The 25,524-nt window shown below is 38.4% G+C and overlaps 1 pseudogene across 1 annotated transcript in view; it reads right to left on the bottom strand.

Annotated features, from left to right (window-relative positions):
- Positions 1-20,685: 20,685 nt before the first annotated feature.
- LOC149176116 (ethanolamine-phosphate cytidylyltransferase-like) overlaps positions 20,686-25,524 on the bottom strand; it is an 88,607-nt pseudogene continuing 83,768 nt past the window's right edge. The window contains exon 9 of the transcript XR_016258046.1: positions 20,686-21,640. The product of XR_016258046.1 is annotated as an ethanolamine-phosphate cytidylyltransferase-like (transcript). The remainder of the gene's footprint in view (positions 21,641-25,524) is intronic.

Raw genomic sequence — 25,524 nt, 5'->3', positions numbered from 1 at the left:
CAGTTCTGATCATTGCGCAGATTCAGTCAACAGTCAGCCTTACTGGATTTTGCATTGCGCAGTTCCAGCGAACAGTCAGCCTCACTAACAGTTGAGACTGCACAATGCACAGTTACCACTGAAAGTCTCCAAGCTTCCCAGAGTCAATGTTACGTAATCTTGCCCAAAATTCACCAGTTTGTTGCCCAATTGAATCTGATGTTGCTTGATGTTTTTTAGCTAACATTTTTGTGATGAGTGTTTTCTCTGTCTGCGGGTACCACACGTTTTTGAGCACCTTCTTAGCAGTACATGTATCATGGCCTCGAAGAGAGTTGGATCAAAAGACACAGTTGAAAGCAGTATTGGGGATGTGGTTGAGCAGGGGTCTATGAGCTTGCTCGTGTACACAAACACACACCTGTTCATTGAGCAAGGCATCAAGATCACATGGCAAGACATCAATACTATTTTCTCAGGCAGCTTTGAGGAGAATCTGGAGGACTGACAGGTCTATTTCAATATTCATAAGTGAGGATTGTACAAGGTTGCATGCAGGTTTCCCTTGTTCCCATGCGCAGATGTGATCCACTAGATTGTCTCACACATCGATCCTAAGACGATCCTGAGACGATGATACTGAGCAGTGTCAGTGGAGCAAAGCTTGCTTCCTTCAGGACAGAAGATTATCAGTAGATGTATCATTTTCCATTGTCGATGATCATGATGGATGCACCATTCTACACTCCCAAGAACAACATGAATACAAAATACATATTGAAGCATTGGGTAAGGGATCAAGCAAATTTCAGGACAACACCCAACTGGATATACAAGACAAAGACAATCAGCAAAGCTTACAAATTCTTGATCACCTTCACATGCCACTTGTATGGCCAAGGGAGTACAGAGACCTTCCCACAGAGTTGGGTTGCTATGTTGGATCGGCTAGAAAGTGAAGGCAAACCTTTCAACTGGTTCGACATGTTGGCTCTCAAGTTGAAAGTACATGTATCTAATGCCTGGAGTCCACCCAAGGATCAACAAGCAAGATTCTTCATGTCTTCCTACCTGCTTGATGCAATTTGTGCCCGTCAACAGTTTCTTGGCATGGGTTGGGCATGGACACCTTCAGAGAGTGTTGTGAACATATATTGCAAGTTTCTCTCAGACTGTAACTACTGAGGAGTAATGGATAGAATATCTGACCATTTCGTCACCCCTTTGTACATGATTATCTTTGAACAAGATCCGCCATGCATGTCCCATGCAGCAATGGAGGCGTTGTTGAACATTGTTGATTGGTACGCCTCAGTCGATGGCACCTTCATCAGGATGTACAACGCAGAGAAATATCTTCATGTGTTGTCGAGGTTTTCCACGAAAAAGTTGGTCATGTAGGAGGTTGCATACCACATATTGACAGGGTTATCAGTTGGATTGCACGGGAAGAAGAAGGCACCATGGCCTATGCTTCCTTTGTGAATTGGGTTTTATGTAATAAGAAGTTTGAAAGAAGCATGCTGAGGTCAAGGACTTCAATAATTTTAAGTTCGGCACCAAGAGTTTCAATCTGTATGATCCAAATGGTTTATTCAGAGACCACTGTGTGAGAGTGTACTATTCTTGGATCCACGTGGCTTGTCATTGGCCAGAGGAAAACCCATGGAGTTATTGTTAGAACTCCTCTAGGCTCAATGAACCAGTCATAATGGCAGTAGAGTGGCTAGCAGCACTCAAGGCAGCAGCACCACAGGGAGCAGCAACAACAACACCAAACCTATGCAAGACAAAGGCAAGAGGAATATTGTTGAAATCACATAGACAGAGCAAAGCTACAAGTTTAAGGAAGACCAACTTGTGGAGAAAGTAGCTTTGGAGATAGATGCAAAGAGGCGACAATGGTACAGGAGAATAGCATAAAGAAAGAGGGAGAAGCAGAGAGGAAGTTACAGGAAGTACAACAGAAGCTCAAAGAAGAACAAGAGCTACGCAGAAGAGAGAAGGAAGTGTGGCATGAACAAGAATAGGAACATGAATAGGAGGAAGTTTAAGGCACACAGACAATGCAAACCGCACTGATACAGGTTGAAGACTCTGAACCAGCAACAGATGAGGAACAGGGTGAGCAGCCGTAGGAACAAGAACTTGCTCCATAGGATGAATTGATAGTGGAACAAATGGACATGGAGATGGAGCAGCCGGAATAGGATCAGGACACCGACCTCATGCCAAAAGCAACCGAGGTCACCCCACAGGCTTCACTAGCTCCAACAACAGAGCAAGTCCCAAGTGAACAAGGGGATACATTCTCCTTGAAGATAATTCGGTAAAAGATGTGTACAACATAGCTTTTAATGAGTCACAACACAAATTTTTACAAGCACATAGAGTGCGCACCCTGAATGAGCATGCATCGCCTGCGCACTTTGAAGAACAAGTGATTGTGACAAATGTACAAATACATCCAACCGCCTTGGCCAATGCTACAAAGGCTTATGTCGAAGCCATGAGCTCAAGTGTTAAGTTCTTGATACCATAAAACAAGTGCATGGCTAAAGAGTTGCAAGTTGCCAAGCAGAGAGAGGAATAATCAACAAGATCCGCCAAAGAAGAGATGAAGAAATACATACTTGATGAAGTATCGACTCTTGAGATAGTCACATGGAGACTGTATGACAAGTTTGTCATCGTGCACAAGGCAGTTGATCATCTACATGGTCATCAACATTGTTGCATCAAGGTAGCGCGAACACTCACAGATATACATGTCGCAGTTGATCATGTACATACATGGACAATAAAGTATAAGGGAGCCCCACTTCACTTGCACAAGATGATGAAGCTGCAGGTAGAGTTGGACAAAGCACGCATCCGAAGTCTGATCCAGAACTATGAGGAACTCACATTGCTCATCACCAATGTTGAGGCTTCATATGCACGGTTGTACAGGAGTTTGGATGTCGTGGTGAGAAGGTATGGGACCCCGTTGATTGGTATGCTCACCGAGGCCAAAGAGAAGAACCAAGTCAGATTGGAACTCGACGCGTACTTTGATCATTTGATGCTCACGACCACCAGCGCAGATCTGCAAGTCAACGCATATAACATGCGGATGTACATCGTCGGTCCGACCTTGCTTAGGACTAAGTTGCACATGTTATAGGACAAGTTGGATAGAGGTTCCAAGTCAGTATACCCATAATCAATGGAGGCAAGAGTTCATTTCCAGAAAGACATCATCAAGGAGTACGTGGAAACCATTGTGCACTATCAAGCATGGCATCAATTTGTCACCGAAGATCACAGAGAGGAGGTTGATGAGCTGGTCTTTCCACAGCCGTCTGAGACTTAATGTTGTATTGTTTCATTGAATCAAGCCATTTTGTCCCACATGGGTATATGTGGAAAATGCATTTTTGTAAACATGTTGTAAAGTGAAATTTCAAGTATCATAGTGGAATGCAAATAATCATAAGTAATGTAAAGAGTTATGTAATGAAGTCGAAGATTCTTGAGGGTAGTCCAAGAGTCATGAAGGGGAATGTTACACAGTAATTTGTCACTGCCTTCACCCCAGTCCTTCTATTGTGTCATGTGTCAAATAAACATGTTCATATCTTTCCACCAGTGTAAGAAGATTCAGAAAATGCTCTCTAAATCCTGAAGATTGACCCTTTTTGACTAAGTTTCTGCGTCGTCGCTAGTAAAACCTCAAAATCTGTGACGATTCTTTGTCATGCACTATGTCGTTGCAACGTTGTCGCTAGTCCCTAGTTCATGGCCCGCGACAATCCAGATTTGGCGAATTAGTTCAAACAGTCAGCCTTCTGGATGTTTCTAGAGCTGGTTGTTGGGTCAGTTTGGGTCGCCTTTCTGCCTTTGGGATGGTGGTTCCACCTCTTTTGCAACCTCCCTTGAGGATAAGCTCCCTCTCCCACCTTTCATGGAGACTCCTCCTCCTATTTAAACACTCACCATTGCTATGATCAGCTAGTTGGTAAATTCTTGGATTGAGCAGTGTTGTTAGTGCTTTTGATTTTGATAGATAGCTGGTGTGGGTATGACAAGTGTGGGATTGCTTTATAGTTTGCAAGAAGGTGTGGAGTGCCCTTAATCTTGTGTAAAGCTTGTGAATGAGAGAGAGAGAGAGATATTGCTATTTGGGAGACCCATCTTTGAGAGTGAATGCTTGGAGAAACACACTGGTTGGACCCTCTGAGAAGGCTTGCGACGTCAAGACCCGGTTGTAAGCTTACTCTTGTTTCATTATTAATACAATCAATGATGATTTCCTATGTCTTGTATGTAATTTACTTGATAGCTCATGACTTCTTGACTTTGTGAGTAAATAGATCATTATTGTTTCCTGGTTATGTGCTTTGTCGTTGTCTTGTGTTGTTTCAGGTTAATTACTCTCTTAGGAGAAGGAAACGGAAGCTAGAGCAGTGCAACGAAACTTCATCAACCACCGATTTGAGGTAGGCCTCCAACGATGACTATTTAAGGGAATCAATTTTTGTTTTGTCCTTGTTGTGACTAGACCCACTCTAGGGCTAGAGGGGTTGCCTCTGTCCGTAGAGGGAACACTTTCCTGCATCACAAGTTGGCGACTTCACTGGGGAGTCTGTCCTATGTGCTTCTCTTGTTTGCTCTTGATTTGATTTTGGTTTGGTGTCTTTTGAATTTTGGGGATACACTATAAGTCCTTTGGGTTACCTGGGTTGATCTGGGAGCTCCCTACATTGATAGAAGGATTGGCTGGTTTTTGTTTGGGAGTTCTTGTTTGTTTATCATTGTTTTTTAGTATCATCGCGGAAAATAGCCTAACAGTCGCGCCGACGTTGCCTTTACTCTTTTGTAAAGTTCTGTGCGTCGCTGAATCCCGTCGCACAGTCACGACGACTCTGAAATCAGTCCGTCGCGGAAGAGATGTGTACTCTCGCGACGACGTCGCTCTGTTGCTACAGACACTGGCTTATCACCGCTAGTTGCTTATGTAGTACCCGCGATGGTTCCTGTAGAATTGATTTTTTCAATTCTGCCTCCTTTCACCAGTCCTGTTAATCCTTTACTTTTTTTTCCCTCTTGCTCAGTAGCTTGTTTTTTCACTGTTTATAGTTAAGGCACTCTTTCTTTGGCTGTGTTGAACGAATCTTTCATTTTTGCCTATGTGACCTAGTTCATTCTTTCAAGTTCTTGAATCAATTGGCTTGGTTGCTAGTTTGCCCAAGTTTCGCTTGCAACTTTCTTGTTAGTTTGATTCAACCTTCCCCATTGCTTGTTTCTGGTTGATTTTTAGTGACAATTATTGAACCAATATTTTGTATTGATTCAATTTATTTTCACTACCGAACATAGATCATAATTGTTTGGATCAACCGGTTTTTCCACACTTGCTTGTTTGTTTCTTTTAAATTTAAAGGCATCAAAATCAAAAGATTACATTCATTTAGCATACGAAAGTGAAAGTGAATTTGCATTTCAAGTTTGTGTGTTGGAAAGCAAATGATAAAATCTATCATTAGTAGTATTCGTGCACTATAGGAATTGATGTTTGTATGCATTGAGTGATTGCATTTGTTTATCTTAGTTTTCTTGGTTTGGGAATGATCTCTCTACCCTCCCGTAGGTAGGTGTTCATTGAAGTAAAAGGATATTTTATTCATTCTAGCTGCATCCTAGGATTTGTTGTATACATACGGTAAGGCCTGTAAACTGAAACATAATTTAAGATCAACTTTAAAATGAACTGAATGAACTTAACATTGCATTGGAACATAACGCACACTATTTAGAGGTCTAGGCTAGAGACGTGCTCCGGCGTCGTTAAACCTAGTCACTATTGCTTTCGCTCAAGGTTGGGTGATTCCTGCTTCTATGACTCAATAGCAGTCTAGTACGGAATTGTGCTCCCATGTACCGTTGAGTATATGTTGGGAGACCCCACTAAGTTATAATCCTATATCCCTAGGAAGCTGTGTCTGCCACCTTGCAAACCGTAACGCACCGAACACAGCATTCGGGAAGATTGACTGTCGTACGGAAAGTCCTTGGTTTTCATATGATTGCCAAGGTGTATATGCAGTTTTACGAGATGTTTGGTAAACCTTTTTGCCTAGTTCTCCAAAGCAGTCACTTTCGTTCATTTTCGGACTCCTTAAAAGAAAAGGTCCATCTGAGCACTTGTCCTTTCAGGCTCATTAAACCTCGAAAGAGATAGAGTCACCTTTTCATCCTTTTCTCCACTCTTGAAACATGAAAAAGTCAATTTTTGTTCCTGTGTCATAAAAATTTACTGCCCACGAAATATTCCTGGTAATAGTTCAAGTTCTTAGTTGTGATAAGAGTGTTTCTCAGGCTCGTTCTTGATGGCAACAGTCCCCGAGTCTACCGGTCAAGGTCTTCCCCCAGATGGAAATCCTGGTCGGTTTCCTCCTTTCAGAAATACCGGTGCTTTGTGTATGGCAACACTGTCCTTGCCTAGGTTAACCGTCGGTTTGCCCATTTGGTTGTTTTCAACCTCGGTGATCCCGAGTGTCATGACTCCTATTCCACCGTCTCCTTCGTCCGAACCACGACACGATGATTCCATGGTTGAGCCTACGCCTTCTTCCCCTGTTTCTTCCTCCTCCTATCCTCCTTCGCCTGGTGAAAGTTTCACATTTAGTACCCAGGAGACTAAGAAGAAGAAGAAGATGAAAAAGAAGAAGAAGTCTGATAAACGCGAGGCCACCTGTGCAACTATTGCTCTGAGTACATCTCAAGTCAGACCACCTTCTGCTCCTCAGCGGAAGGTTAAGTTTCCTTGTAAATTGTGCAAGGGTGACCATTTTCTTCGTGATTGTCCTGGCATTCCTAGGATCTTAGACGTATGGTCTCATGATCTGGCTCGTCCCTCGTCGTCCTCTGAATGTCATGGCAATGCTACCCTATCAACTGGCAACGGTAAGAAGAAAGGGAAGATTCGATTCCCTTGTAGGCTATGTGAAGGCAACCATCCCCTTCACCTTTGTCCGCTCATGGATAAAGCTTCCTTTGTTTTGGAAATTCTTACAGCTTCTTCAACCCAACTTCCTGTTGGTTATCAGAGGCTCTCTTCAGACCCTCTCCCCGTCGATAAAGAGATTGACTTAGATTCTTCCCTTGTCTGTCCTCCTCTTTCCGAGCCTGGCTGTGCTAAGCCTGTTCTAGACCAACCATTGGTCGGGGAGAGTGTCAACTTGGGTTCACCACCTGTTGATCACTCTGTTTCGTAAGAGCATCATGCTCATGTTCTTCTCATCTCGTCAGATTCTCTTGAGTCCGAGAACGACCCTCCTATCCCTACTGATCACGAGAGTCCTTCTTCGGTTCCTGTAGAGCATGGGGGCAATCATATGATACCCCCACCAAGTAGTTCGGTCGTTTCCTTCGACTGGAGTCACTTGATTACTTTCCGTCTTCCATCCTATGTGCCTTTCCAGATTACAGTCCATGCCTATGATAAAGCAATACTTGGCACTGTCTTGGATGAGGGTGCGTCGGTTAGCCTTATGCCTTCCACTACTTGGCAAGCTTTGGACTCCCCACAGCTTGTGCCAGTCACACAGAATCTGTTGGCGTTTGACGGAGGAACCAATCAACCTTTAAGGATCCTCCCGAAGCTTCCTATTACCTTGGGGGGAAAACCGCCTATATAGACGTCATGCTTGTCCAAGGTGCTTTAGATTTCAGTCTTCTCCTTGGCCATGACTATGTCTATGCCATGGGGGCCCTCGTCTCTTCACTTTTCCGTGTGGTTTGTTTTCCACACGACGGAAGAGTGGTGACCATAGATCAATTATCGTTCTTTAGTCCCCCGGTGCCTCCAGCGCAGCTATCATCCCCTCCTGGTTCTTTCTCACAAGCAGTACCTTCCTTACCATAGGTCAATTATGTGGCTACCCATTCCGTCTCCGCATCTGCTGATGATCATGCAGATGGTCTCGTACATCATGTACTGGGGGCATTGGAACCCGATCTGTCATTGGTGCATCATGACATGTATTCCTCCCAGAGTGTGTTTCTTCCATCCCGCGAAGACCTCTTGGGAGCCATGTTCTCGTATGGCCCATGAGCAAGAGTGCCGAGGATAGTTTTGATCTTGTGTCAACCTCGTTAAAAAATAAAACAAGGTGTCACGAGGATAGTTTGCTCCTATGTCAACCTCGTTCAAAAATGAAACAAGGATCATGGAGCACAGTTCCTTGTCTTGTGTCAAGCTCGTTAATAAATGAAACAAGGAGTCTTGAGGAAAGTTCTTGATCTTATGTCAACCTCGTTAAAAAATGAAACAAGCGTTATGAGGATTGTTCTTTTTTACTGTGTCAACCTCATTAAAAAATGAAACAACTCCCCTTTCCAAATCAAGTCTTTGCTTACGATCTCGTAAAATCCAAGTCGAGTCTTTCCAAGATCTCGAAAGTGAACCTTCATTCCATCCACCTCGTTGAATGCAATGAAGCTTGGGGGGCATGTACTTCGATTTGTGTCGTTATGCTGGGGGGCATGTACCTCAATTTGCGTCGTTATGCCTCGGGGCATGCGAACTCATAACAAGCATAGTTTTTCATTTCAAGCTTGTGTAAACAAGAAACCGAATCCAAGCAGAGTTCTCCATGGTTCAAGCTTGTGTAAAAATGAACCCATAGCCAGTTTACACCTCATGATTGTCATTTTTTATTCGCTAAATTCTGCTAGATGAGCCTTGGTTGTTTCATTCCATCGCCACCATCTCTTTGGTCGATCATATGCTTTCACTTGGCTGTTTTTCCTTTCCTGAGGAACTATAGCGATGAGTGGTTTTATTAGCCAGCCTCTTGACCATTACATGTTTTGAGCAGTTCCACCATTGCCGGAACTAGTGGCTACCCTTTATACCACTCGTTCCTCTAGGATGAGTCACCTGTAAGCCCTTTTCTAACTCGTAAAAGATGAAAAGCTTGCCGAGTATTTTTTCCCTTTTTGACTCGTTAAAGAGAATAAAAATGGAGGTCTGCTTTCAGCTCTTTTCCGACCGTTTAAAGACGAAAATATTGCCGAGTTTTCCATTTTAACTCGTTAAATGGAATAAGAGGCAGTCTGTTTTAAGCTCTTTTCCGACCGTATAAACGCGAAAAGATTGCCGGGCTTTTGTCGTTTCGAGTCCGAAATTGGTTACGAGACGGCGTGTCTTCAATCGCTTTTCTACTTTTTTGGATCGGAATCACTAATCACGAAAAGTACTCCTTGACTTCACAGTCAAGCGGTTCTCTCAGATATTGTTTTATACTTTTTCGGGCTCGAGAGACACAAATCTACGAAAAAGGACCCCCCTGGAGTTTTCTTTTTCGTGTCTTTTTCAAACTCTCTAAACATGAAAAAGACTCCGAGTTTTGCCTATGTCAGACTCGTTAAACCCTGACGACATTGGACTCGTCACCATGACGAGACTCGAGCTTCTCCTCCCTAGGGCTCGTTAAACTATTACTAAGTTGGATTCGGCCGAAGGTTGAACTTATATTGCAATCATACGCTATCCCCTTCAAGATTGTTTTCAAAAATAATTGGGGTACTCGCCAGCAATGGTGGGGGAAATTTTGGAAGTTGTCATTGGTTACCTGCGGCAGCTAGTCATTCTTGAACATTGACACTTTTGCTTCTTGTCGGGTTGGGATATCCATACATCGTCATTTGGCCTTCCGGGGTTTTGGGTTGCCATTTAGCCTCATTCCATTTGATCTGCGCTGTCTCCATCAAGCCTCTAATCCCTTGGTACTTGAATGCTGCCACCCTCCGGAGTTGTGTCGCTGACATGTTCAAGAGTATAATCCTTCTGCAGTTCACATCCTTACCTCCTCTTTTGATACTCTGTTTTTCCATCTACCACTTGTTCCTTATCTCGTGTCGTTGATGGGGGAAACATTATGGCCCTCCTGCGACGGATCATCTCTTGTCGACATCAACTCATTATCTAGGAGACTGATCTAGAGATCCCCTTCGGTACCTTGGAGCTTGCATGCCTCAATGGCAAGTTCTTCGCGCCTGACGATCGACTTTCATCATTGGTTGTCGATTGGGTGATTCCGCGAGTGTTCAACTTCAGCACATTCTTCACACTTCGTGGATTATACTGGACAGTACCTTGAGAGCCATTGGCATTATTGGTGGTTTCTCTCGCGCTTGTTAATGGTTTTCCTCATTGACCGGTAATCAAGTGACTTTCTATCATGCTCGACTTCAGCACCTCTATTCGCATGCTAGAATTTGTACTATGATTGATTGGGTTTCAAGACCCCGAACCAAGATTACACATGTTAAGGCTGCGTAGGGTGGTTCGTGATTACATAACTCATCGATGGATGGCTGCGACCATACCTGAGTCTTCGTGGATGGCTGCGACCATACCTGAGTCTTCGTGGATGGCTGCGACCATACCTTTATCATTATCATGGTCTTACTAGCTGGATGGTTGCGTCCATACCACAGATCTAGTTCGTATGTCTTTTGGATGGTTGCGCCCATGCCTAGACTACATGTATTTCACTATCAGAGATATCAGTTGTACTTGCACTCGCAGGTTCTTCTAGGTGGTGTTCCAGTTCAGACAGTTTCGTAAAGCATTTCACCCCTCCCACTCTCTCGGGCTTCATGCTTTAGGGGGCATCTGTTACACAGTAATTTGTCACTGCCTTCACCCCAGTCCTTCTACTGTGTCATGTGTCAAATAAACATGTTTATATCTTCCCACCAGTGTAAGAAGATTAAGAAAATGCTCTCTAATCCTGAAGATTGACCCTTTTTTACTAGGTTTCTGCATCGTCGCTAGTAAACCCTCAAAATCTGCGACGATTCTCTGTCATGCACTGTGTCGTTGCGACATCATCTCTAGTCCCTAGTTCATGACCCGCGACGATCCAGATTTGGCAAATTAGTTCAAACAAACGGCCTTCTGGATGTTTCTAGAGCTAGTTGTTGGGTCAATTTGGGTCGCTTTTCTGCCTCTAGGATGGTGGTTCCACCTCTTGTGCAACCTCCCTTGAGGATAAGCTCCCTCTCCCACCTTTCATGGAGACTCCTCCTATTTAAACACTCACCATTGCTATGATCAGCTAGTTGGTAAATTCTAGAATTGAGCAGTGTTGTTAGTGCTTTGGAGTTTGATAGATAGCTGGTGTGGGTGTGACAAGTGTGGGATTGCTTTATAGTTTGCAAGAAGGTGTGGAGTGCCCTTAATCTTGTGTAAAGCTTGTGAATGAGAGAGAGAGAGATATACTTCTATTTGGGAGACCCATCTTTGAGAGTGAATGCTTGAAGAAACACACTGGTTGGACCCTCTGAGAAGGCTTGCGACGTCAAGACCCGGTTGTAAGCTTACTCTTGTTTCATTATTAATACAATCAATGATGATTTCCTATGTCTTGTATGTAATTTACTTGATAGCTCATGACTTCTTGACTTTGTGAGTAAATAGATCATTGTTGTTTCCTGGTTATGTGCTTTGTCGTTGTCTTGTGTTGTTTCAGGTCAATTACTCTCTCAGGAGAAGGAAATGGAAGTTGGAGCAGCGCAACGGAACTTCATCAACCACCGGTTTGAGGTAGGCCTCCAATGATGACTATTTAAGGGAATCAATTGTTGTTTTGTCCTTGTTGTGACTAGACCCACTCTAGGGCTAGAGGGGTTGCCTCTGTCCGCAGAGGGAACACTTTCCTGCATCACAGGGAATGTCAAGGGTCACCCCACCCTCTGTTATAAATAGAACCTCATAACTCATAGAACAAGGTTTTTGGAAGCCAAGCTTTTGCTAGGCATTGCTTAGAGAGGGCTTGGAAAGTATTATGACAAGCCTTGGCTTCTCCACAGTACAGAGCGAGTATGTCTCTTTGGAGGAGCAGGTGGTGTTGACTGTAACGTTCCACTATTGGGGCTAGTGGTTGTCATGTTTGTATGTATGGATGGAACTTTCACTTTTATATAATATAACAGAACCAACATTTTTCATACATATATTGTTATTGTAGTTCAACTATTCTAGTTACTTTAGCAATGTATGTATTTTTAACTTACGCATTGATGTATGGACTATTCTGTATGTGATTGTATGAATCTCATTGAAGTGTGTTGTTGATTTAACTCATCACTTTGGATTGTCGACTATTCTGCTTTCCAGTTTGTGATGTCATTCATCTCGTGTGTTCCTTTCAGGTTGCGTACTATTACAGGCTTCTAAGGGATACACTTATTTTCCCCTTCCATACGTTAGAACCTCTCCATGCATCTCTCTTGACTCGCTGCAAGGTCACACACTTGCTTCCGACAAGGATATCTTGCTTACCTTTGCGCGCTATCACAATCAAGGCATAGCTTTACTACCCACTGTTGGGACTCCTACTCCAAACAGTTTGAGGTCTAGTTGGGACTTCTTACCAGAGAGATCCCCTGACATGTTGGTGGGTCCAACACCGTCAACAAGTTGTCAAATTGGTTATAGGGAGAAAAATCTACAAATAGGGCCAAGATGATAAGAAATCGACATCTTCGACAAAATTTACTCATTGCATGAACAACAATTGAAAATCATACTAACATCACATTATTACTGAAGGAAAATGACAACAACATTCAAAGTCTTAGAAAATTTAAAATTACCTACAATTGACCATATTCATAGCAAGAAATTAGTTAAACTAGAAAAGGAAAAATTTAATTAAAACCTCATATTAAAGAATTGAGGGAGAAAAACAATAAAAATGAGAACAACATTTTAAAACTAGAGGAAGAAAAAACTTTGCTAGTAATTGAAAATCTAAAGAAACAAATAGTAATTCCTGATGATACAAAATATCCCCTTAATTTTGAGCAAGAATAAATTGTACAATTGAAAATATAGTTGGTTGTAGCTGAGGAAGAAGTCTAGTGAAAAAACAATTGAATTAACAAAAATACAAGCATTATTAGAAAAGAGAAATGATATTATAAATCAGAATAATCTAGATATGGCACAAAAAAATAAAGAAACAATAGAGAAACCTAAAAAAATAATATCCTATGAAGAGTTAAAGAATATTGTTAATCACAACTTAAAACCCATAAGATACTTGATTGGGATGGATGCACATCATATTCTGGAAACCTCCCTCTACTAGTAAACCATATCATTGAGTTCATGTTCCATTTATAGGGTGGTTTGTAGGTTTGGTGAATGAATGATATCTTGGTGTGGTTTGTTTCGTATATATATGATATATAATATGCTTATTGGATCATTTCTGGGATCAATGATCGGTACTTAAACAAACTTAATTTTCTATTTTTGCTTCCAAAATCTATATGGGAAAGGTAAATATTCTTCTACAGATGATGCCATGATTAACCGAATGAGTCTGTCCATCAATTGAGATTATATCAAAAGCCATTACCCAAGGATGCTTTCATAAGAGACCTAGCCAAGCAATCAGAAATGGAGGTTGTTGGTACAGTGGTCACCTGCACCTACATCTCTTTGATATTTAAGCTTTTTTTTTTGTAAGTTTGGCAGGACTGCATATTCATCATGTCCAATATATCACCCTTTGATCGGGGTGAGGAATTGAACCAGTGAATTCACATCAAAGAGTGCCTTAACAAAGCACTCGATCATCATCTATCCAAGACCCCATGGACAATCTTCAAGTTGTTTTATAAAACAAAAATAATAATATAAAAATATAAAGATAAAACCAAAATTAATAAATCTAATGGTGAAAACCTGTTTCAGGCGTCATTAGACCTTGGATTGTGAACTTAAGGTCTTGAACTCCGAATTTATTCCCCTCTCCCTCTTGATAAAAAATTGCTTCCCAGGATAACATTGCGCCCCATTTAGGTAAAGGTTGAACCTCAACGTGAGCACACCCTTCATTTTGTTGGTGGGGCTAGCTATAGGAAATAACATACATAATTTTATCTCTTTCCTTCCTTTTCCAATTAGGAGCAATTAAAACAACAACATTGACATTTTGAATAGCCCCATCAAAACTAAGCAAGCACTCAACAAGTCAACAACATATCTAAAAGAAAGAAGAAAAAGGAAAATGTATTGATGTATGTTTGTAATAGTCTTAATTAATAATGAAGAAGTGGTTTAAAGGGAGAAGTGCAAAGCATTAGGTATCACGTTGGAAGGGAGAAAGCACCATGCTTCACCTTTTTCAGTCAATTATTGGAAATTAGGGGGGTTATGGACTGAGGCTTTTGTGAGTAGAGTTATTGAGATATTTGTCTTCGAGATCCATCACATAAATATTTTAGATTGTGAACGTGTTTTGAACCATCTAATGTGGTTCATCTTCAAGATGATTAGATGAACAAAATCTAATCTAATAGCAGGAATAAAAAGGGGGAGAATCCCTACAAGCTCAAAGATTAGGTCAAAGGTCACAGAAAATAGCCTTTAGGAAATAACTAGATGATTGGGTCAAAGGTCTGCAAAGAAACTAGCCATTATAAAATAAATAAATAAAATAAACAATAAATAATTAAGTCAAAAGTCAGAGAAAATAACCATTAAGAAATAAATAAAATAATAAATAAATGATTATAATAAATAACTAGGTTAATTAAATTATTATAAAATGTTAATAATAAATAAATATATCCTTAAGGATTAAATATGCAATAATTTAAATAATAATAATAATAATCAATAATATTAATTAAATTATTATAGCAAAATATTAATACAAATAAATAAATATTTAGGGTTAAGAGAATGAAACAAAATTAAGGTTATTATTAAATATCCATAATATCAATTTATTATAAATAAATTATTATTAATAAATAAATAATAAAAATATTTATATTAAATCTCAACCAAAAATTAAAATATTATATAATAATCAAATATTAATAATATACACATATATATATTATAACATACATATATAAAATTACAAGAATAGAGATTAATAATACTAAAATCATCCTATAACTATAAATATATTATTGTTATTATTATTAAATAAGGAAAGAAATAAGATTAGAAATAAATAATAATAATAATAATAATAACCTTAAAAAAAAAAGCAAAAAAGGAAAGGGGAGACGGGATTTAGGAGGAAGAAAAACCAGAGGAAGTAGCAGGAATTTGGATCCTGTTGATCTTCCAACCATCATCTCTGTTCAAATTGCCAACGTTTTTCAATTTCAATGGCTTCTTTGAACTTCTTGTGATGATAGTGATTTATCTTAGGTAGAATCCTGAAGTTTCCAATGCAAATATGGTACTTGGTTTTCTCAACATGCTCTACAAAGATAAATGAACACAATCTATGATGCTTAATGTCAACTATATGCTCTTGAATCCTTTGTTTAACAGAACAACTTGTTTCGCTAATATAGGGAGCACCACATGAGCACGGAATTAAGTAGATGGATATCATGTTAGAAGGGTCAATAGGATCCTTGACAAACCTCAGCATACCCTGAATTGTATTCAACAATTTGAAAGAGGCAAAAACTTGATAATTTCTTAAAATACGAGCAATCCTATCAGTAGTTCCCTAAATATAGGGAAGTTAAACTTTTGGAATATGGTCTATAAGGTCCCATTTTGGTCTAGAACCATCGCTGGATTTATGGAAAGCCTCTATGCCCTCGCATTTCTTATAACCATTTTTCACATAACATCGAACAGGTGGGTTTTCTCCTCCTAAGGTGACTCTCATCGAAAATCCTTAAAGCACAGGTGATCAAGATGTTTAACACTAAATTTTTACACTAGGTAATGATGGGACTTAACATTGAGGTATTGCTCCATGTGAGCCTTTTTACAGAGCAATAGGTGTGAAATAGAACCATCATCATTTCTAGAAATAAGAACATCAAAGAAAGGAAGGCTACCATTTATTTTTATTATTTATTTATTTCCTAACGGCTATTTTCTCTTACCTTTGACCTAATCTTTGAGCTTGTAGGAATTCTCCCCCCTTTTTATTCCTGCTATTGGATTAGATTCTCTTCATATAATCGTCCTGAAGATGAACTACATTAGTTGGTTCAACAATCTAAAAGATTTATGTGACAGATCCTGGAGCCGGATCTTCCAATTAGAGAATTGTTTTCTTGAAAAAAATTATTGTCATTCTTAGTATTCACTCTTATTTGGCTAGCTTTGTTGTGTTTTTTAGATTTGTCTGAAATTTTTCCAAAGACTTCCTTGCATGGAAAACTTGAGTTTATAAACAAAGTTTGAATATTGTTGTAAGTTTATTTTACTTGATGAAACGCTAACTTTGTATGTTCATGAAATGTGATTAAACTAACCTAGATCCATCTTAATCTTGGATCTATCAAGCATCGAAAGGGTTCAAATCTCTCGAGGTACAAACCATTACTTAACTTTTGCACTAAAAGAAAGAGGTTTGCACCTCAAAGAAAATCTAAAAAGATGGCTACAAGTAACAAAAAACCCAAAACATAAAGCCCTTCATCTTATGGTTGCTTGGGGAATTTGGCTAGAAATAAATCACATAATTTTTGAAAACTGAAAATTCAATGCCCATCAAAGTAGCCATCAATGGTCTATCTATAGCTAGGGAATTAAAACAAAACTCAAATGGAAAGGTCCGCACCGGTCCATTGGAAGATATCATAAAAACATATTGCCCTTGGGCTTTTTTTGACAGGGCAACCCAAGGTTCTCCCTTTGTAAGAGGCACTGGTGGAATTTTAAATTTAAATCACAACACATCCTCCTTCAACATAATGGCAAGCATTGGACCAACCACAAACAACTATGCCGAACTCTTTGTTCTAAAATTAATTTTGCAAATGGAAGAGTTTTTGAAATGAACTTTGTATGAATGTAAATAGATAGTTCCTTTCCAAATGATCTATAATGAGACATCGATTGTATAGATACTATGGATTATGGCAAACTCTATTCTTGTTATTTTGTTGTGATGATTAGAGGGGCACACCTCTCATTTAATTTTGTTCGCTACTTTTACATAAAACTATTTCCAAAACAAAGCAAAACAATAACTATGCTATTCTCTGGCAACAAAGTATTAATTTATACAAAAGTATTCTAACAATGTTAGCTGCCCTCCAATCAAGCTTTATTAAAAACTTTCATTGGGAAACTTGAGAAAAAATATATTTTTTTAAAAGTGTGAAAATTTGTTGCATCCCATTCACGGATAAGATCACTCTTTTATTACAATTCAATGTTCTATTCCTGCCATCAAGTACTTCCTTCATTCACTCTTCCAACAAGATTCTTGATATTCCTGCCATCAAGTACTTCCTTCATTCACTCTTCCAACAAGATTCTTGATCAATGTCCAAAATATATGCAAGGAGGTAACTTATACTAATCAAGTACTTATTTCCTAATGTAATTATTTCCCTTATGTCATATCAATAATCTAAACTATGGGTTTAACATAAAACATCTTCAAGAATATTGCTCTTATATGTTCCAATTTTTTTTTATTTTTTTTTATGCGAATTAATAAAAGACCTTGCAATTATTAACTGTTTTCTTCCTCAACAATCTAAACTAAGGGTTTAACATAAAACATCTTCAAGAATATCGCTCTTATATGTTCCAAATTTTTTTTATGCAATTTAATAAAAGGTGTTGCAACTATTATATGTTCCAATTTTTTTTTAATGCAATTTAATAAAAGGTGTTGCAACTATTAACCGACAATCATCAAATAAATCAAGTGATTTCAGATACGACACCCCACCTTATTTCTTAAACCCATCTATTTATGTTTTATAATTCGTCACAATGTATAATTTGTAACAGAGTATTGTTACCTTAATCTCATATTTCTTAAACACATTTATTTATGTTTAATAATTTTTAACAATGTATTGTTACCTTATTTCATTTATGTTTGTTTACACATATATTTACTTCCAAACAACAAATTACTTTCCAAACAACAAATTACTTTCATTTATTATGTTGGTTTACACATATATTTACTTCCAAACAACTATTTACTCTTCCTAGGCGCCCAACATTCAGTTCAGGTACCAACACTAATTCCAAACAACTATTTGCTCTCCTGGGCGCCCAACATTCAACATTCAGTTCAGGTACTGACGCTAATTCTGGAGAAAAAATATATTTTTTGAAGAGTGTGGAAATCTGTTGCGTAGCTTAGAGATCATTAATATTTCCTTTTAATAGAAATGTGTAACTTCATTACATTGCTATATAACTTGGTGCCTTAATAAAACTTAATATAAAATTATAAGTAATAGAAATGTGTAACTTTATTACATTGCTATATAACTTGGTGGCTTAATAAATTATAAGTATCGTATTATGTAAAATCAACCACAAAAAATTATATGGTTATGTAAAATCAATCACAAAAAATTAAACCATAGGTAAGCAAATATTTTAGAAAGATCCCTCCAAAGCAATGAAATGCCAAACCCATATTGAAATATACATATTTGTAACGAAAGTATTATTATTATCAAGGACTAGAATGATAGGTTCTTAGAATTCTTTGACGACGGTTGGTTCCTCACTACCGGCCCCATCCCTATGCCTTTACCACGCCTAGGCTATGTTGGCACATTCACTAATTGAATGCTCAACTACTGGATATGCTTACAGGATGGCATCCTCTCCGCTATCCGTTTATCACGCTGGTATGGGGTGGCCATCTAATGTCTGGATCTACGGATGCTTAGTATGGGCTACTGGTCCCTCCTATCGGTCTATGTTCCTAACTATCCGTCAATAAATCTATCCATGTCAGTATGGGTAATCATATGCAGTCTAATGTATTCTTCGTCTATCCAGCTTGGTCTAAGCGTTTAAGCCCGCTACTATTAAGTCGGATAACGATATTCTATGCCAGCTACTATATAGGGCAACTTATTCTCTGTTTCGTTGTCCTCTGGTTCATATTCCTACGCTTGCGATGAATTTGACTTCAGATGGTTAATACGCTGCGTGGGTTTCACCTCCCTTGTCTGGTGAGCTGCCTGGAATATTGTATACGCTCCTGTGGGTGGGGCAAACCCTCTCTCTCTAGTGGGGTTTTGACTAAGGAGCAGGCTTGTAGGAGCTTACGAGGAATGGCCTTGGTCAATGCTGACTCTCGATATCTCCACCCCGTGTGTCTGTGTCTATATACGGGATTAGGCATGGATGTGGATAAGGTACGAATTTAGTTGATTGTGCATAAATAAGGGATGGTTCGATGGTGTTGGTTGTGGGCATGCTACGGTTGGGAAGGATCCTGGCCGTGGAAATGTACATGGATCGGTATAGGTAGGCGTTTATTGCGTTTGGATGTATTATTCGATAGATGTGCTACAGTTTTGATGGGTTCAAGCACTGGATGGATGGGAGTGCGATTTGCTGAGCGTGTAGATGCATATGTATTATTATTATCAATGACTATAACAATATGCCTTTGACAATCTTTAATTAATTTTTCCAAAAACACACATTTATGTTCAGTGCGTTATTTTATGAAGTACGAAATAAGCATGTCCTCTTTTCCAAGATATTGTTTCATTATCATACTTTGGAAGTACAAAGTAATTGTGAAAATTCCATTGCAACTTTATTTTCTTGTCCACAATCCTATTAAATTAATAACAAATCTATGTATCATAGTATTCAGTACATAATGTTAATATGTTAAATACCAGTAAAGTTCATGTAAATTCTATTTGAAAAATATTATTGTGAAGAGATATTTTCGAAAACTTTCACAGCAAAGAGTTGAGTTAAAATATGCACATTAAATGCGCCTATTGAAAATAGTTTAAAAAGTTCAAACAGTACAATAAAACGGGGTATCTGCATAAATAAGCGATGGTTCGATGGTGTTGGTTGTGGACATGCTACGGTTGGGAAGGATCCTGGCTGGACATGGACATGGAAATGGATCGGTATAGTTAGACGTTTATTGCGTTTGCATGTGTTATTCGATAGATGTGCTACAGTTTTGATGGGTTCAAGCATTGGCTGGATGGGAGTGCGATTTGCTGAGCGTTTAGATGCATATGTATTATTATTATCAATTACTATAACAATATGCCTTTGACAATCTTTAATTAATTTTTCCAAAAATACATATTTATGTTCAGTGCGTTATTTTATGAAGTACGAAATAAGCATGTACCCTTTTCCAAGATATTGTTTCATTATCATACTTTGGAAGTACGAAGTAACTGTGAAAATTCCATTGCAACGTTATTTTCTCGTCCACAATCCTATTAAATTAATAACAAATCTATGTATCATAGAATTCAGTACATAATGTTAATATGTTAAATACCAGTAAAGTTCATGTAAATTCTATTTGAACATATTATTTTGAAGAGATGTTTTCGAAAACTTTCACAGCAAAGAGTTAAGTTAAAATATGCACATTAAATGCGCCTATTGAAAATAGTTTAAAAATTCAAACAGTACAATAAAACGGGGTATGTGCCAAAAATACTGGTTACATAGAATGAATATAACCATCAAATTCTTCTTCAATGACGACTTATATTTAATTAATGTTTACATTCTAGTGAAAGTGGCTAGTGAATTTCAAGAATGTTTACTCTGGAAGCATGAAAGAATTAAAAAATAAAATTACTACAATAAAAATTAAACTAAATAAAATATAAACTTCCTATTATAATAAGATACGATACAATCATTGCCCTGATACAAAACCACAATAAATAATTGCCCAATATTTCAAAATTTGCAAGTGATGAAATCATAACAGGTGCATTAATACAGCGCACGCTAAAAATACCCTCAAATTCCAGGTTAAAATGTTACTCTTGCTCTAGAGATAATGTCATAAAATTTCGTCAAGTAAAAATCTTTTTACAAAGCAGATAAGTTACTGTTTTGTGTCGCCCTTCATATGGCCCTTGCCACCTATCAGACTACAAAGATAAATGTAAGGCCGTCTTTGTAGCAAAACTGAAATGACTTGTCTATACCAATCCAGATTGAAACTAAATACACCGTCAACTTGCTATAGCTCATCAAAAATATGACCTGACCTGAACTGGGCAGATCATATACAACCACAGCGAACAAACCACTCTTGAAGTGCCATCTAAGGAGGAAGATTGTTGGCACAAACGGTCTTCTTTCATTGCAGCCTTCAGAACTTCGAGTACAAGGTAAACTAAACCGACCCATCCAATCTGTTATATTATAAACTCCGACCAAAAACCAAATCTAGACAACCCTTTTTGTAAGATATCCTTCCATAAATGAACAAAATATCCTTGCAACTATCTTCATGTAAAATTATTGAATACAGATATCAATACAGCAAAATATAGAAGATACAGTAACTTAAATGGTTAAAACTCTCGTGCAATTGTACATAAAGCCCTAAAATTGTGTTAGTGATCATTTCTTTCCGATTTTCCCGGGATGATAAAATAAATCTTCAAGGTTACCGAATAAAATGACCCAGTTAACACATGCCCCCAAACACCTTTCAATAAGGTATGATAGGGTTGGGCAGTAGTGAGACAACAGCACGTGAAACAGGTAAACATTAAAACGTAAATGGACGAAGATGAGGGCTAAAAAACGTCAGTCACTGCCAACGTAGGTTTTATCTTCATAATACCTCCTCTCGCTTTCAATTTTCTTCTCATTCCGTTTCTGCATCCAAAGTAAACCTTCAGAAATCTAAGAACAAGAAATAATGGAGAGTAAACACAATAGCACGCCCTACTAACTTCATAATCTACAGCAGCAAGGATTCTGGCTAGATGAAAGCTTCCTAACAGCTCATCTACATTCCAAAATATCATTATGTACAGAAGCTATCATTTAGCTTTTGTTGCCTAGTATCTTTTGAGATGGGAAAGAATCACTGGGACTAAAATAGAGGAGCACCTTTCCGATGCCAGTATTAACTACATTTTCATTCAGCTGAGGCTCCGCAAGTCTGGCCAGACTTCCAAATTCAATAGTTGTCATAAAATAAGAGTGAATGCGACGGTACAAGTATGATTTAAAAAAAAAAAAATCAATCTTCATTATTTTTGGTTCAAATTATTTCTAGAGTGGTTCCATGCATAAGCATCTGCATGATTATCACAGCTGCTTATCAAGAGTTTTTTCTCTGTAAAAGGAGCAAACCGTTGGGGTTGGCCAGTAGGTTTTTGGTATTACAAATTATTTGGGCAGCAAAATTTCTCAGGATCTGCACTGGAGAGCACCAAATCTGTGATTCGAGTCCCTGTATTTTAATTTAATCCCCAGTACAAATGTTATTTGGAAAAAAAATCAATCTTCATTATTTTTTGTTCAGATTATTTCTAGAGGGGTTACTGCAGAGGCATCTGCATGATCACAGCTGCTTATCAAGAGTTTTTGCTCTGTAAAAAAAAGCAAAACACTGCAGCGGAGCAGCAGGTTTTCCGTGTTAGGAATTAATTGGGCCTTAAAATTTCTCAGGATCTGCACTGGAGAGCACACCAAATCTGTCATGTATTTTAATTTAACCCCATACAATTTTTTGAGAGATTGGAGACAGTTTTGCAATATATTGACTTTTATAGTTTTAGCTGCCTTTCTGATTTTTCCTCATAAAACCCAACTGTTGGGTGTGTGTTATATTCTTTGCACAACTATCTCCATGTGCTGTACATTGTGCCAGGAGCAGCAAGGGGTTTAAACTTTAGGGGCAGTGTTCTACCCACCCCCAACACCAAAAAACAAATGGGTGGCTTTTTTGCGTTTTTTTATGGTGGTTTCCAGTACACAGCTTTTGCTTTTAGAGGTTTTGTGGCACATGGTCGTTTAGTCCATGGTTTTGTAGTTTCAGTTAATGACTACAGTTGTATTCTAATCAAAGATAAACAGATTGGGAGTTTACAGATACCATGCTGTAAACTCTGTAAAGATGTATATATTAAAAAATCTTTCTGGTTTTCACAGTTTGAATTTCAAGAGTAAAATCTGTGTTAATGTGTGTTTTCCATTGCATTTTTTCTGTTTTATTAAGAATCTGTTTGCAGCAATTAACTGCACAGGGTCCAAAGTTAAAACCTACACTAACAACCATAAAACAAACTGCAAGGAAGATAAGAGAGAGGGCTTTTGTCTAGTCTGATTGCAATGACCTTTGACATGGCAAGGTGCAATATAAATAAACCTTTGAAGCACCACCCATCAAAAACACATTGCCATGATGTAACTAACTTCTATGAATCCTCCAGTTTCTCCTAATAATGATGGTAGTTATATCGTCTATGAACAGTTTTAATTTTTTATATAGTACAAGATAAATGAGATTCATTACTGACCAACTTGAGAAAGCTATAACGAATGTTTGGTTTCATTCAAACCTTTCTTTCAATGTTGCTACATCCCCTTATTGGCAGGCCATGATCAATGCTATTGCCGTTTGTGGCCTGGGTGTCAAAGCCACCACGTATGAAGCTCCTAAGGTAGGATTTTGTCGAAGGTTATATAAGATGTGGAGAGAATACTTGGAGCATCATTCTTGTGCAAAGAGAAGTTCCACTATCGTGTCCTATGAAGGAAGCAATATAGGATTGAATTTCCTTGTCTCATGTTAAGCACATTGTTTCTTAAATGCTTCCAACTCGGACAATGGACTTGGGGATTGTCTACTTGCGCCGAATAATGCAATGTAGTAAAAAGGTCTGAACTCTCTGCATCAAAGCCCAATGAGCCCTAACAGAGTTGGCCCCCAGACCTAGAACAATGTCTCTCAAAATGTAACGAGCCATATTCCTTGTAAGCCAAGGACGAAGAGAATGTCTCAAACTAAACCATTACCTTTAAAATTGAACCCCCAAATAGGTGCATGTTGTGGTGATCTCCATCTCTTTTCTCTGGAAGTGAAAATAGAAGAGAGAACCATTTCAACACATTGAAAATTGTTGAAAATCATAGAAAGCAAGAAAGAGCATCAAGATGCCTCTGCTATCCCTCAAGAGAGGATGTCAGAGGGATCAAGCCATCAACAAAAATAAGCCAATTGATCAAGACATAATAGAGAAAACAAACATTCTTATTCTGTATATGCCCCTTGAGAAAAGATTCATCTCAACAAGTAAATCCCAAATAAAGCAGGAGAGAGCGGACACCTGTGCTTGACCCTAGTAGTGCTCTTAATAAAATTAAAGACCATGAGCTATGCAGAGAGAATCAAAAAGCAACTAATTGAGTCTCCTGCTGGCAACCAAAAAATTCTCTCTGAAATGCCAATGCCATGCAATCTCAAAAATCAGGCCTTTCTAGAGGCTGAATCAAATGCCTTTCAAAAGTCAACAAAGCTTAAAAAAATATATATATATATATATATATATAAGTGAGAATGCGCGCCTCTTCAATAATGGCTCAAAGTGTGAATATGTGATCAATGGTCTGGTACCCTAGACAAAAGCCAATGTGATCAATAGTCCAACCATAATGGTCCTATATTGTTTATATTTGGTCTAACTCCCGATTTTAAAATCAAGTGAATGATATGGTGGGACCAGGGCTTGGGAAAGTAGAAGGAACAATATGGTTAAATAAATCTATGTGGGGATCGAGATAAAGAATACCATGCTTGAGGAATTCATCCTAGAAACATTCCTCGTATGTGCTCATAACCAGAGGAATGTGGATTGGAGGTTGCCTTGTGATTTTGATAAATGAGGAAGTACTACAAAATAAAAATTGAGAAAAATTAATTGGCTCAATCCTGTTATGGACAAGGCAAAATCCATAAACAAATATATTTACAATTGTGCATGGTTTCTTACTACATAGAACTAGGAGCTTGATTATCCTATCATGACCCAATTTACCACTAAATCTATCAACTTCTAAAGCATTTGCACACGTGGACTTAATGACAGAAAGAACGTAAGAGAAGTGAACCAGACCAAAATATAGCAAATCAATAGAAGGCATTAAGGTAGAAGCACTTTTCTTTAATGATGTTTTAAGGTATGGTTAAGTGGTGATCACAATTTCAAAGATCCTGAAGATGGTGAAAGGGGAAAACCCCCCATGGTTATTACATGATGCCTTGGACAGTGCTGAATTTGATTACATTCAAGGTTCGGAAGGACAAGTACATGCCTTTGTGGGATATCAATGACTCCAGGTGGATGCACCAATGCTTTGCATGCTACTACGTACTATTTAGAAATTAAAACCCATCTGTCTTTGATGATGAGTCCATATTGATTCAATGGCAATGGATGGATTGTCAATGTACTCAAAGAATGTTTTCTAATGTAAGGGAGTAGGTGTTGAAAATAGTAGGGAAAAAGGTCCTCTTTGACTTGTGCCTTAGTCAAAGATACCAAGAAGCAGTTTTCCTTAGCATGCACGAGTTCCTAAAAGTTAGGTCGACTTCCTAAAATTTAGGACGAATTCCTATAAGTTAGGACAGTTCATGACAGTGTTGAAAATATCGGTGGTATTTTGCGAAATATTGCAACATTTTTTCTTTTGAAAATATTATCATATTTTCCAAGTGAAATATCATTTGCCAAAATATATCGCCAATATTA

This window comes from Pinus tabuliformis, chromosome 4_1 (assembly GCF_031772625.1).
Source record: "Pinus tabuliformis cultivar Carrire ecotype Pingquan chromosome 4_1, CPIR1, whole genome shotgun sequence".
Lineage (NCBI taxonomy): Eukaryota > Viridiplantae > Streptophyta > Pinopsida > Pinales > Pinaceae > Pinus > Pinus tabuliformis.
Note: the sequence above shows the minus strand (reverse complement) of the source record. Positions and strands in the feature narration are given on the sequence as shown.